This window comes from Terrapene carolina, unplaced genomic scaffold (genome assembly GCF_002925995.2).
Source record: "Terrapene carolina triunguis isolate 2854851 unplaced genomic scaffold, T_m_triunguis-2.0 Scaffold88, whole genome shotgun sequence".
NCBI lineage: Eukaryota > Metazoa > Chordata > Testudines > Emydidae > Terrapene > Terrapene triunguis.
In genome coordinates, this window is record NW_020664439.1 from 2,326,378 (window position 1) to 2,337,268 (window position 10,891).

The following is a 10,891-nucleotide window of genomic DNA, read 5'->3' on the forward strand; positions in this document are numbered from 1 at the left end:
GGGGTGGCGTGCGGGTTTTCTTATGATATTGACTTGGTTGTGGGCCATCAGATGTTACAGGATGGGACCTCATTTAGTGATCATCCCTGAGAGCTTTGCCTGTTCTCCGCCCCTCTGTTTAATTTACCCTTCTCCTGCTGTACCCAAACTCCCTCCTAGAACCTGCACCCCAACCCCTTTCCCCAGCCCAGAGCCTGCACCCACACCCCCTCCTGCACCCCAACCCCCTGCCCCATCCCACAGCCCACATCCTGCACCCAAACTCCTTCCCAGAGCCCAACCCCTCACCCCTCCTGCACCCAAACTCCCTCCCAGAGCCCGCACCGTGCACCCTCTTCTGCATCCCAACCTCTTGCCCCAGCCCAGAACCTGCACTCCAAACCCCCTTCTGCACCAAAACTCCTTCCCAGAGCCCAATCCCTCACCCCGCCGGCACCCAAACTCCCTCCCAGAGCCTGCACCCCACACAACCTCCTGCCGCAGCCCAGAGCCCACACCCTGCACCCAAACTCCCTCCCAGAGCCCAACCCCTCACCCTTCCCACAACCAAACTCCCTCCCAGAGCCTGCACCCCACACAACCTCCTGCCCCAGCCCAGAGCCCACACCCTGCACCCAAACTCCCTCCCAGAGCCCAACCCCTCACCCCTCCCACAACCAAACTCCCTCCCAGAGCCTTAGGCAGGTGGGGGGGGGCAGGAATTGTACCCGTTCTGGACACCACCAAAAATTATACAAATCTGCCACCTCTGCTCACCACCCCTAGGTACCCTAACAAAGATGGATCTATAGATAATTATAGGGGTAGTTGTAGCAACTCCTGTATTGGCTAATTAGATAGATAGATATATACAGAATGTGTATATATATAACATTAAATAACTGTATATTTCAGGGTGTCCAAACTTACAGGCCCTCCGAGCTGCATACGACAATCTTCAGAAGTTCGAGAGGCAGGGCATACCTGCTGGGGCTCAGGGCTTCAGCCCCTTGGGAAGTGCCTGATGGGACTCTGGACTTCAGCCAGAAGCCCCAAGACCCCCCTCCCCACTGGGCAGAAGCCCCTACTCCACCAGGGGCGGCTCTATGTATTTTGCCGCCCCAAGGACGGCAGTCAGGCAGCCTTTGGCGGCATGCCTGCGGGCAGTCCGCTGGTAACGCGGATTTGGTGGCATGCCTGTGGGAGGTCCGCTGGTCCTGTGTCTTCGGCGTACCCGCCGCCGAATTGCCGCCGAAACCGCGGGACCAGAAGACCTCCCGCAGGCACGCCACCAAAGGCAGCCTGACTGCCGCCCTCACGGTGACCGGCAGGCCGCCCCCCGCAGCTTGCCGCCCCAGGCACGTGCTTGCTGCACTGGTGCCTGGAGCCGCCCCTGACTCCACCACCCTGGTGCAAGGCAGAGGTCCCGAGCTCCCCCCACCCCAGTCTGGTAGGTGGAGAATGGGGAGGACGGGGGCAGTGGGGCACCATGAGCTGCACTTTAATGGTAAAAGAGTTGCATGTGGCTCGCAAGCCACAGTTTGGCCACCTGTGATATATTGCTTGCCAGAAGAATGGCTTATCTTTTATTTTTGTTTATACTTTGTTTCTTGATTCTTTATATGGCAAAAACAAAGACTAAAATAGCATATCAAGCTCATAATACAGCTTACAAACATAGTCGGTGCTTCAAAGACACATTTGTTAACTTCCCAGGTCTCCAGTCCTGTCCAACAGAAATTTATGCTTCATCCACTGGGTCTCACTGAGTGGAAGTAGCTGAGAGCTCTAGACATGAAAGCATTCCCCCTATGGGGCCATGCCATATACACTGCAACTGTGTAGGGAGAGTCAACCTAATTCTTAAAGTATATTGAGACGCATGAGTGGAAAATCTACAGGCCTTTCTGGTTTTCATTATAAGACCTTACAATTAATTAAACAAAAGCCTGACCTTATTTTATTCATTTCCTTAAATTAGTGCACATGTCATAGTAAAAGTACATTCCTGGGTTGGGTGTTTCTGTGAAACCCTGTGCAAACCTTGTCCTGCTCCCTCCTGCCCTGTTGCCTTACCTCTGCATATTGACAACTTCCTAGCTCCTTTCTGCCTCTCAGGGTATGTCTACACTACGGGATTAATCCGAATTTAGATAATTCGAATTTGGGAAACAGGTTGTATAAATTCGATTGTGCGCGGCCACACTAAGCACATTAATTCGGTTTTTAACCACATTAATTCGGTGGTGTGCGGCCACACTACCCCATTAATTTAAACACAGTAATTCGGTGGTGTGTGGCCACACTAACCCTAATTCGAATTAACAAAATCGATTTAGGCGCTACTCCGCTCGTCGAGGTGGAGTACAGAAATCGATTTTAAGTGCCCTTTAATTCGAATTAACTGGCTCTGTAGTGTGGACGGGTGAAGGGTTAATTCGGATTAACGCAGCTAAATCCGAATTAAAGTCGTAGTGTAGACCAGGCCTCAGTCACCCCCTTCTCTTTCTGCCTCCTGCTTTTTGCCTCTGGTGCTGCCCACCTCCACTTAGAAGCCACTAGCGAAAGCAGGATGCAAGGCCCCCTGCTCTTCCTTGGGCAGAGGGATGATGGTGTTAATGCATCTGTGAGAAGTCAATTGGCGATTGGTTTCAGTTGCTGTTGGTAGTGAATGCACATGGGCAGGAGCAGTGTTATAAAGTGTAATAAATAGGGCGTAGTGCTATAGCTGGCCAGCAGGATATGTGTGTGCAGGGCCCCCAAGTGTGAATGCATTGGTAACACAGGCATCAGAGCACAACTAGTACCATATGCTGGTGATGTACAAAAAGGGTAGATGATACTTCACTGCTTCTGGGAAGAGCAACACTCAAGACCTCAACTCTTGTAAGGTTCTCCCCCATAAGAGTCCACATGGCATTGTTAACCATAGAGAGCAGAAACAGCAAGTCAGCATTACACATTCCAAAGCAATACTGTAAGTCTTCTCCATACAACATGCCCCCTTGGCCCTGCACAGGGTGACTCATATGGGTAGAGGTAAATTAGCAGGGATGCTTGTGCGGGTGTGCCTATGCCCTACTCCAGAGCTGTCAGTCTGGTACCTTTCATGAGCAGCCCTCCAGGGGGGGAGGGATAGCTCAGTAGTTTGAGCATTGGCCTGCTAAACCCAGGGTTGTGAGTTCAATCCTTGAGGGGGCCACTTAGGGATCTGGGGCAAAATCAGTACTTGGTCCTGCTAGTGAAGGCAGGGGGCTGGACTCGATGACCTTTCAAGGTCCTTTCCAGTTCTAGGAGATAGGATATCTCCATTAATTAATTAATTTATTTATAAAGACACACGCATACAAAACAGGTCAGCAAGAGAATTGCATCCGTTTATACCAGCGTGGGCGGCGAGTTCTATGGGTCCTCGGCCCTGCCTTCCGCCCCGGGTGCCCCCCCCATCCCCTGGGCCATTTAAAATGGCCCGGGGCCCCCACTCACCCCCGGCAGTGGAGCAGAGCTGAGTGGCTTCCTGCCTGCTCGCTCCACGTGGCTGCCGGCCCATCTCTGCGGACCCTGGGCAGGGTGGGTCTGTGTCCCGCCCCAAGCACCCCTGCAGCCAATAGGAAGCTGCAGGGGCAGTGCCTGGGGGTATCACCACATGGAGGCCCCCTGGCCCGTCCTGCCTAGGAGCCCCAGGTAAGCGCTGCACCCCCCTCACGCCCTCCCAGAGCCTGCACCTCTGCCCCCAAACTCCCTCCCAGAGCCTGCATCCCCACCCCTTTCCCACACACACCCCTCCTGCCCCCAAACTCTCTCCCAGAGCCTTAGGCAGGTGGAGGGTGGAGTTTGTGGGATGGGCTCTGGGTGTTCTGGGCACCACCAAAATTTCTACAAACCTGCTGCCCCTATATACCAGGACTGAATGTAGCCCAATGCTTTTACAAGATTAGCCCACCGCAGCAGTAATAGCAGTCCAGATCTCCCTGACATTCAAAACTCAGTCTAAGTCAAAACCAGCCCAATAGGATTCTTAGTGTCTTTCCTAGCACCTTTTCTGCCAGTCTGTTCGCCTACATACTCCGCTCAGTGACCGCAGAGTTCTCCAGCTCTGTCTACACGTAAAACTTAGGCTGACATAGCTACAGCGCTCAGGGATGTGAAAAATCCATGCCCCTGAGCCCCATAGCTTTGCCTACACAAATCCCGGGTTAGATGCAGCTAGGTCACCAGAAGAATGCAGGGACAGAAGAACTTCTGTTCTGTCACTGCAGGGTGCAGCTACGCTACGGGATTATGCCATAGCTATGCCACTGTAGTCCCCATAGTGTAGACATGGCCTCAGTTACTCAGTCCTTGGTCAACCGTAGCCCTCTTCTTTCCCTGCTACAGTATGGATAGTTTCCAGTACAACTTCCAGTGAGTTCTTATTCCTCTGTAGTTGAAATAACCTTCAGTGCTTGTTTTTTCCATAATGAGTGTCTCACATGTAACCAGGGCAAATCTAGAAATAGAAATGGGAACAGCTATAATTTTCTTCCTGGGCACTGCAAGTGCTATCTGTCCCAAGGGCAATAGGCCTGACTGCCTACTACGGAGCCTGGTTAAAAACCTCCAAACCAGACACATCTCCTACTGCCATGTTTTCATGGACCCTGACAAGCCAGCCTGCCATTAAGTCTCATGTCTTTGTTCCTGATTAAAACCCAGGTCACTTCATCATGGCCCAGAACTCTCGCTTCTAAATCAGTCACCTTTGACTCTTGAAGGCTGAAACATTTATGGGCAAAGTCTAAGCTGTGTACTGTGGCTTTTTTCAATGAACTGTAGGCTTGCTGCTGGCAATAAACTATATGGGGTGGATATGAAAAGGAACCCGTACTATAGAGCCCTGTGTAGGACTATTTTTTTAATCCCACTCTCGTCCCACCCTGCAAGTCCCACTCCCACCCGCTCCCACATTGTTTCTTGCATTTTTGTCCCGCTCCCACCTGCAAAAACCTTAGATCCCGCAAATCCCACAAGAGAGACAGATTCTCCTCACCCCCCGCCCCCTAAAGCCACTAAAAACAAAAAACCTGGTTGGTTAAAATATATATATATTTAAATATATAGTTTAAACCATGTAAAAATACTTTAACTCCTGTTATAATAGACACCAAATCTTTCTACTCCTTGGATAAATTGAAGTATTAAAACCTTTATTTAAAAAAAAACAACTTTACATTGCTGAAATTCTATTTATGACAAACTGACGAGAGATTAATGTTTTAGTGGGCAATTACCACCGGGGTTTTTTTGCCCACCCCATCCTGCCCACAACAAAGTACATTTTACCCACTACTGCTATTATGGCAGTGGGTCCTGTGGGAGCCCATCCCGCTGCAGGGCTCTGCCATACTGCTTACTCCCTAATGGAGTTTTATAAATCTCTCCTTACTTGTCACTGCAGCTTGTGCTTTCTCCACATCAAAGAACTGTCATGAGAGCCAGAGTCTTCTTTAGGCAATCTCCTCCATGCCAAGCCCAACAGTCAGATGAAGGGCTAGATTGTATGATTAGGGAGAAGGAGGCAGGGCCAAGTGCAACTTGTGGAAAAGGCCTGAAGATCAATCTTGCACTATCTTTCTGGCTGGCCCAGTGTGCATGCCAGGCTGCTCTGGGACAGAGAGTGCAGCCTGACATGCAACCAGCCCTCCGTGGGTGTGACATGGCACCACCCCCTAAACAGGGCTTGGGGGGGTCAGTCAGTCACAGAACCTACCTCAAGGGGCTAACTCATACGATTGGATGCTACCTTACGATCATCTGGTATCCTGTGCACATGCACTTCCCCTCACTCCCAGACATGGGCTTAAAACCAGAGCTGTATAGCTACAGGCAGGAGAATTTCTCCCTTCCAAGTGTAATAGTTTAAAGTAAATTTGATTTGACCTGTATGTGTCAACATTTCGCCTGTACCTTATCAGAAGGCTACTTTTATTATTGGCTCAGAGCACAACACTTGTCCGTATTAGCCTGACAAATAAAAAGACAGCACAGTCAAATCCTCCTTCGCCAGCCTGTCATCCAGTGTCCTGTCCAGGTGTATCGCAGAGTGAAGGCTCACCAGCCTGCTCCCTGCTCCATCGCTTAATGAGGCTAGCAGGGGACTCTGCTTGCTAGCATTGACAGTGCAAGCAGACATGGTTGAAATGGAACTGGAGCAAAGCATTACTTTGACAGGCTGCACTGTGAATAGTTGGCTGATGTGTCCTAGGTTCAAACCTTTTCCGCTGACAGCAGCATGACATGAAACTGACTCCACAGCTCTCTCCCTTCCACTTAATTTTTTTTTATCCTTCCAGCTTAATACAGTAGCAGTAATGGCCTCTGCTTGTAGAGGATGGCACAGGGCTCTGCTAACAACTTCCCTAATGCCTTGTTTTAGGAAATGAGTGGGTGAACTGGGCAATGGTAGGATGACCCTAGAGAGTCTTATTTCAAGCAATGGACTGGGAGGCAAGCGATCTGGATTCAGTTCCCAGCTCTGCTAGACTCCCTGTGGCAAGTCAGTTAATCTTCCTGGACCTCAGTAATGGACCCTTATTTTTTCCCACCCTTTGTCTTGTCTATTTAAATTGTTAGCTGTTGAGGGACGGTCTCCTGCTATGTGTATGCTCAGCACATAACTTGACGGGGGTCCCAATCTGGGCTGGGGCCTTTAGACGCTACTGTAATACAGCAAGAATAGCCTGAAAGAGCAGGGATTAGATCTCTGTGCACTTCACACAATGCATGTCGCCAGGTCCTTTCGATGGAATTCTAGCTCTTCACTGTTCTTGTTGGTCTCCATGACTTTTACACTGGGCCAGTTGCAGAATGTTCTTAGGGCTTGTCTATAAGAACACAGTCCCTGGTAAGCTGAGTTGTGAATCTATCCTGTGCTAGCCTGCTGCGCGCTAACTAGCCATGTGGCCCCTGCTGCGGTGCACTAAAAGTTCTGCAGTGCACTTTGATCCACTCTGAGTTGAACCAGGAGTAGATTAAAGCGGCCCGGGGAACGTTTAGTGCACGGCAGCAGGGCCCACAAGGACGTTTAGTGTGCCGCAGGCCAGTGCAGGGTGGATTGACGCCCCAGCCTGCTGCACACTAAGTGTTGGTACAGATAAGCTCTTGGAGCACGACCTTGATTCTGGAATTTGCTTCCCTATTGGATTGGCAAAGCCCAAGTTTGTTGATCTTCTGGGTGCACTCCTAGGCCTATTTGTACTCGTGCATTTCCTTGATGGATGGCTTTGGTGGGAGGAATTTCTTCTATGGGCTGAGTCCAGTTTTGTTTTTTACTGGCTCCTGTCAATTTGCGTTACTTCAGGCCTCAGAGGGCTGTTGCCTTGTGAAAGGATTAGAGCCACTCAGAAGTCTGAAAACATTGCGGCTAGGCACTACTGTAATACACACGATGGGTAACAACTGCTTATAGAAATTTTTAAATAAGTTATTTCAAAATGTAAATTTTCAGTACAGAACTGCTGGAGCCGGGTAACTCTGTGAAAGTTAATGGAGGTTGTATAGCTAATCCCTTCACCCAGCACTGAAAATGTCCCCCTAACCATGGCAGAGGATAACAATATGTGTACTCTGTGTATCTCTGGGCAGGACTTTTCTGCTCACTGACAGTATTGTTCTACATATGCTCCTATATTTATATTCAATCATAACTGGACTTATCAATACTTCTCAGTCTGTAGAAAATCAGAACTGACTTGAACCTTCACCCATCTCTCAAAGTGAACCTGAACCAACCTGGCCTTTTTGCAGGTTCAAAAGTTTAGGCTACCATAACTTTTTAATCTTTTTTTAATTTTAGTGCAATTTCCTGCGTTCAGCCAGGACTGGAAGTGCCAGTCTAGGAGATAATATATCACAGCGCCTCTGACACAGCTGAGCCCATCAATAGATTGAAATCTCAGGAGAAAGCTTGTTCTTATGAGATTTTGAGCCCCCGTGGACTTTGCATTTTAAACAAAACAGACAAACAAATAAAACTTCACTGATGGGAAAGAGTAGATTAAATCAGCAGTTCTCAAACAGTGGGTCGGGACACCAAAGTGGGTCGTGACCCAGTTTTAATGCAGTCGCCAGGGCTGGTATTAGACTTGCTGGGGCCCGGGGCTGAAGCCTGAGCCCCACTGCCTGGTGCCAAAGCCAAAGCCCACGGGCTTCAGCCCGGGGCGGTGGGGCTTGGGCTTCAGCTTCAGCCCTGGGCAGCAGGGCTCAGGTTACAGGCCCCCCTGCCCGGGGCTGAAGCCTTTGGGCTTCGACATTGGTCCTCCCGCCTGGGGCGGAGGGGCTCGGGCAGGCTCAGGCTTTGGTCCCCCTCCTCCCCCCCGGGGTCGTGAAGTAATTTTTGTTGTCAGAAGAGGGTCCTGCTGCAATGATGTTTGAGAACCGCTGGATTACTGTATTGTATGCTGAACAATTTTGCAAGGATTTTGCTGCTGAACTACTGGCAGTCTAATGGGAAAGCTCATTCTGGTGATAATAGAAAGAAAATAATTTTTTAGTGAGAGATTGCAGATGAATAGCTGTCAGGAACAGAATCACAACCCGTGACATGGGCCTGGAAGAAGAGATGTCATTTGGGTGGGTGGTGCCTGGAACGTTTGCTGCTTAGATCTTTACATTTTCTCTTCTAAATTGTTAATGCCTGTTTTGTGCAAAGGATCCCCCAGCAGAGTAAGTCATGCCCTGCGTGACTTGTTTGTGCCGGCTGTGCTGTGCCAATGGTATGTTTCCTTCCTCTCTGTCCACTAGCATTCCAACAGTATAAGCTACACACAATGGCACCCTGCCTGTGCCAGTTGGGACTCCTTATTTATGTCCTTGTTTGTTGGCTGAAATTCCTTCCTCACAATTGTGCCCTGTCAACATCATCAATCACTCCCCCCAACCCCCCAATAGAATTTCACTCACCTGCTAATGAGAATCTGTCATGGCTGGTTCATTCTCTCCATGTGGTCATTTACCATCCATTTACCAGTGGACGAATATCCACTGACTCTGTACTATATTCCCAAAGATTTTTTAAAGGTACTTATGGCAAAGATCTGATTCTTGGAGTGGGAAATCCCTGCTGGTAATATCTACAACCTTCAGCCCCAGCGCTTTCTGTAACCAATCACTGCATGTTGGAAAGCAAAAGTTTTCCCTAGGACTTTGTTTACTTTAGTTTCCAGAGTCACTGCAAACATAATTTAAAGCAACAGTTCTCCCTTTATTCAGATAAGTCAGTGCAAACACACATCAAACGTCCTTCATGCTGTCTGGGTTGAAGGTTTAACTACAATGCATGAGTAACATGCCCAATAGAAATCTTTAATGACTGAGTGAAGATCTAAAAATTTGGACGATGTGCAAGAACTGCAAACTCAAATGAGTGGAAACAATCAATGGTATCTGTTTACATCTGGTAGGGCAAACTGGCTTAGACACTGCTATTGCTTTTCTAATGGCTGTAAATAATGCAATCTGATTGCTAAATTTTATGGTTATTTTTTAATTGCTATTGTCTTTTAATTCCTTTTGTGTAGGTAGCTAGGCATTGATATGTATGAAGCAGAGCCAGTCTATTTTTTAATCTATTAATCAAAATTCCCTTTACAAAATGTTCTCTACAAAAAATACTTTGAGTTCTATGTAGGATTTGTACCTACATTTCTGTTGTCCCTAATCAGACTAATGGTCTCTGGCGGTGGCTTAGGCGTGATGTTTCAGATTCCTCTGGACAGCTATGCAATATCTAGAAAAGAGCTGATTTTTCCTGCTCCCTGAATAGATCAGTTGATAACTTGAAGTATGCAATTTTAATATTTCTTTTTGTAAAACCCAATACATCTCTACTGAAGTCAGTGCAAACCTTTCCATTGATTTTATGGATCAGGCCTTTAGCATAGTGTCATAGAAATGTAGGACTGAAAGGGGCCTCCACACTGAGGCAAGACTAAGGGCTAGTCTACACTGGCAATGCTAAAGCGCTGCCACGGCAGCGCTTTAACATGGCTTGTGTGGTCGCGGTGCAGTGCTGGGAGAGAGCTCTCCCAGTGCTTTAAAAAACCCACCTCCATGAGGGGCGTAGCTCCCAGCGCTGGGAGCATGGTTCCCAGCGCCGGTGCACTGTCTACACTGGCACTTTACAGCGCTGAAACTTGCTGCGCTCAGGGGGGTGTTTTTTCACACCCCTGAGCGAGAAAGTTGCAGCGCTGTAAATTGCCAGTGTAGACAAGCCCTTAGTTATCTCTCTAGACCAGTGTTGCTCAACCTTTTTGATACCAGGGACTGGCTTGCTCTGCCTTCCTAAACTGTGTCAGAGAGATCTCAGGAACCGATCGTTGAGAAACCCTGATCTATGTTTGTCTGACCTCTTCTTAAAAACCTCCAATGACAGAGATTCCACAACCCTCTAGGTAATTTGTTCCAGTGCTTAACTACCCCTACAATTAGAATGTTTTCCTCAAGTCTAACCTAAATCTCCCTTTTTGCAATTTTAGCCCATGACTTCTTGCCCTGTACAACTATATCATAAATGTTTGTTGGTCATAAAATTATCCGCTCTCTTTTAAGATCTGGCTCCTGTATTCTGGAATCTGGTCTCCTGCCTCACTGACTTCCACAAGTTAATGGACCATATGCTCAGTTGGGTCAATTGGTGCTGCTCCACTGAAGCGATTGGAACTGTGCCAATGTACTTAAACTGAGGATCCAGCCCTGGGGGTGCAATGCAATCAGCAGTCTGTTCCAAGATTATTAAGCTAGGCCGAGATCTAGATGGATCTTGTGTGGAGATTGTGAGCAGTACAAGCTGAGTTTCTGGGTCTGTGAGCTAGTGTTTGTGGGTGTCCAGCAGTTTCAATGAAGACTTCACTGGATTCATGATTTGTCTCCATCA

General features: G+C 48.4%; 1 protein-coding gene across 2 annotated transcripts in view; it reads right to left on the reverse strand.

Moving 5' to 3' along the window:
- NGEF (neuronal guanine nucleotide exchange factor) overlaps positions 1-9,108 on the reverse strand; it is a 96,036-nt gene extending 86,928 nt beyond the window's left edge. For both annotated transcript variants that reach the window (XM_026650115.1, XM_026650113.1), the window contains exon 1: positions 8,920-9,108. The gene's annotated coding sequence lies outside the window, so the exon portion shown is untranslated. The remainder of the gene's footprint in view (positions 1-8,919) is intronic.
- Between the last annotated feature and the right edge of the window lie 1,783 nt (positions 9,109-10,891).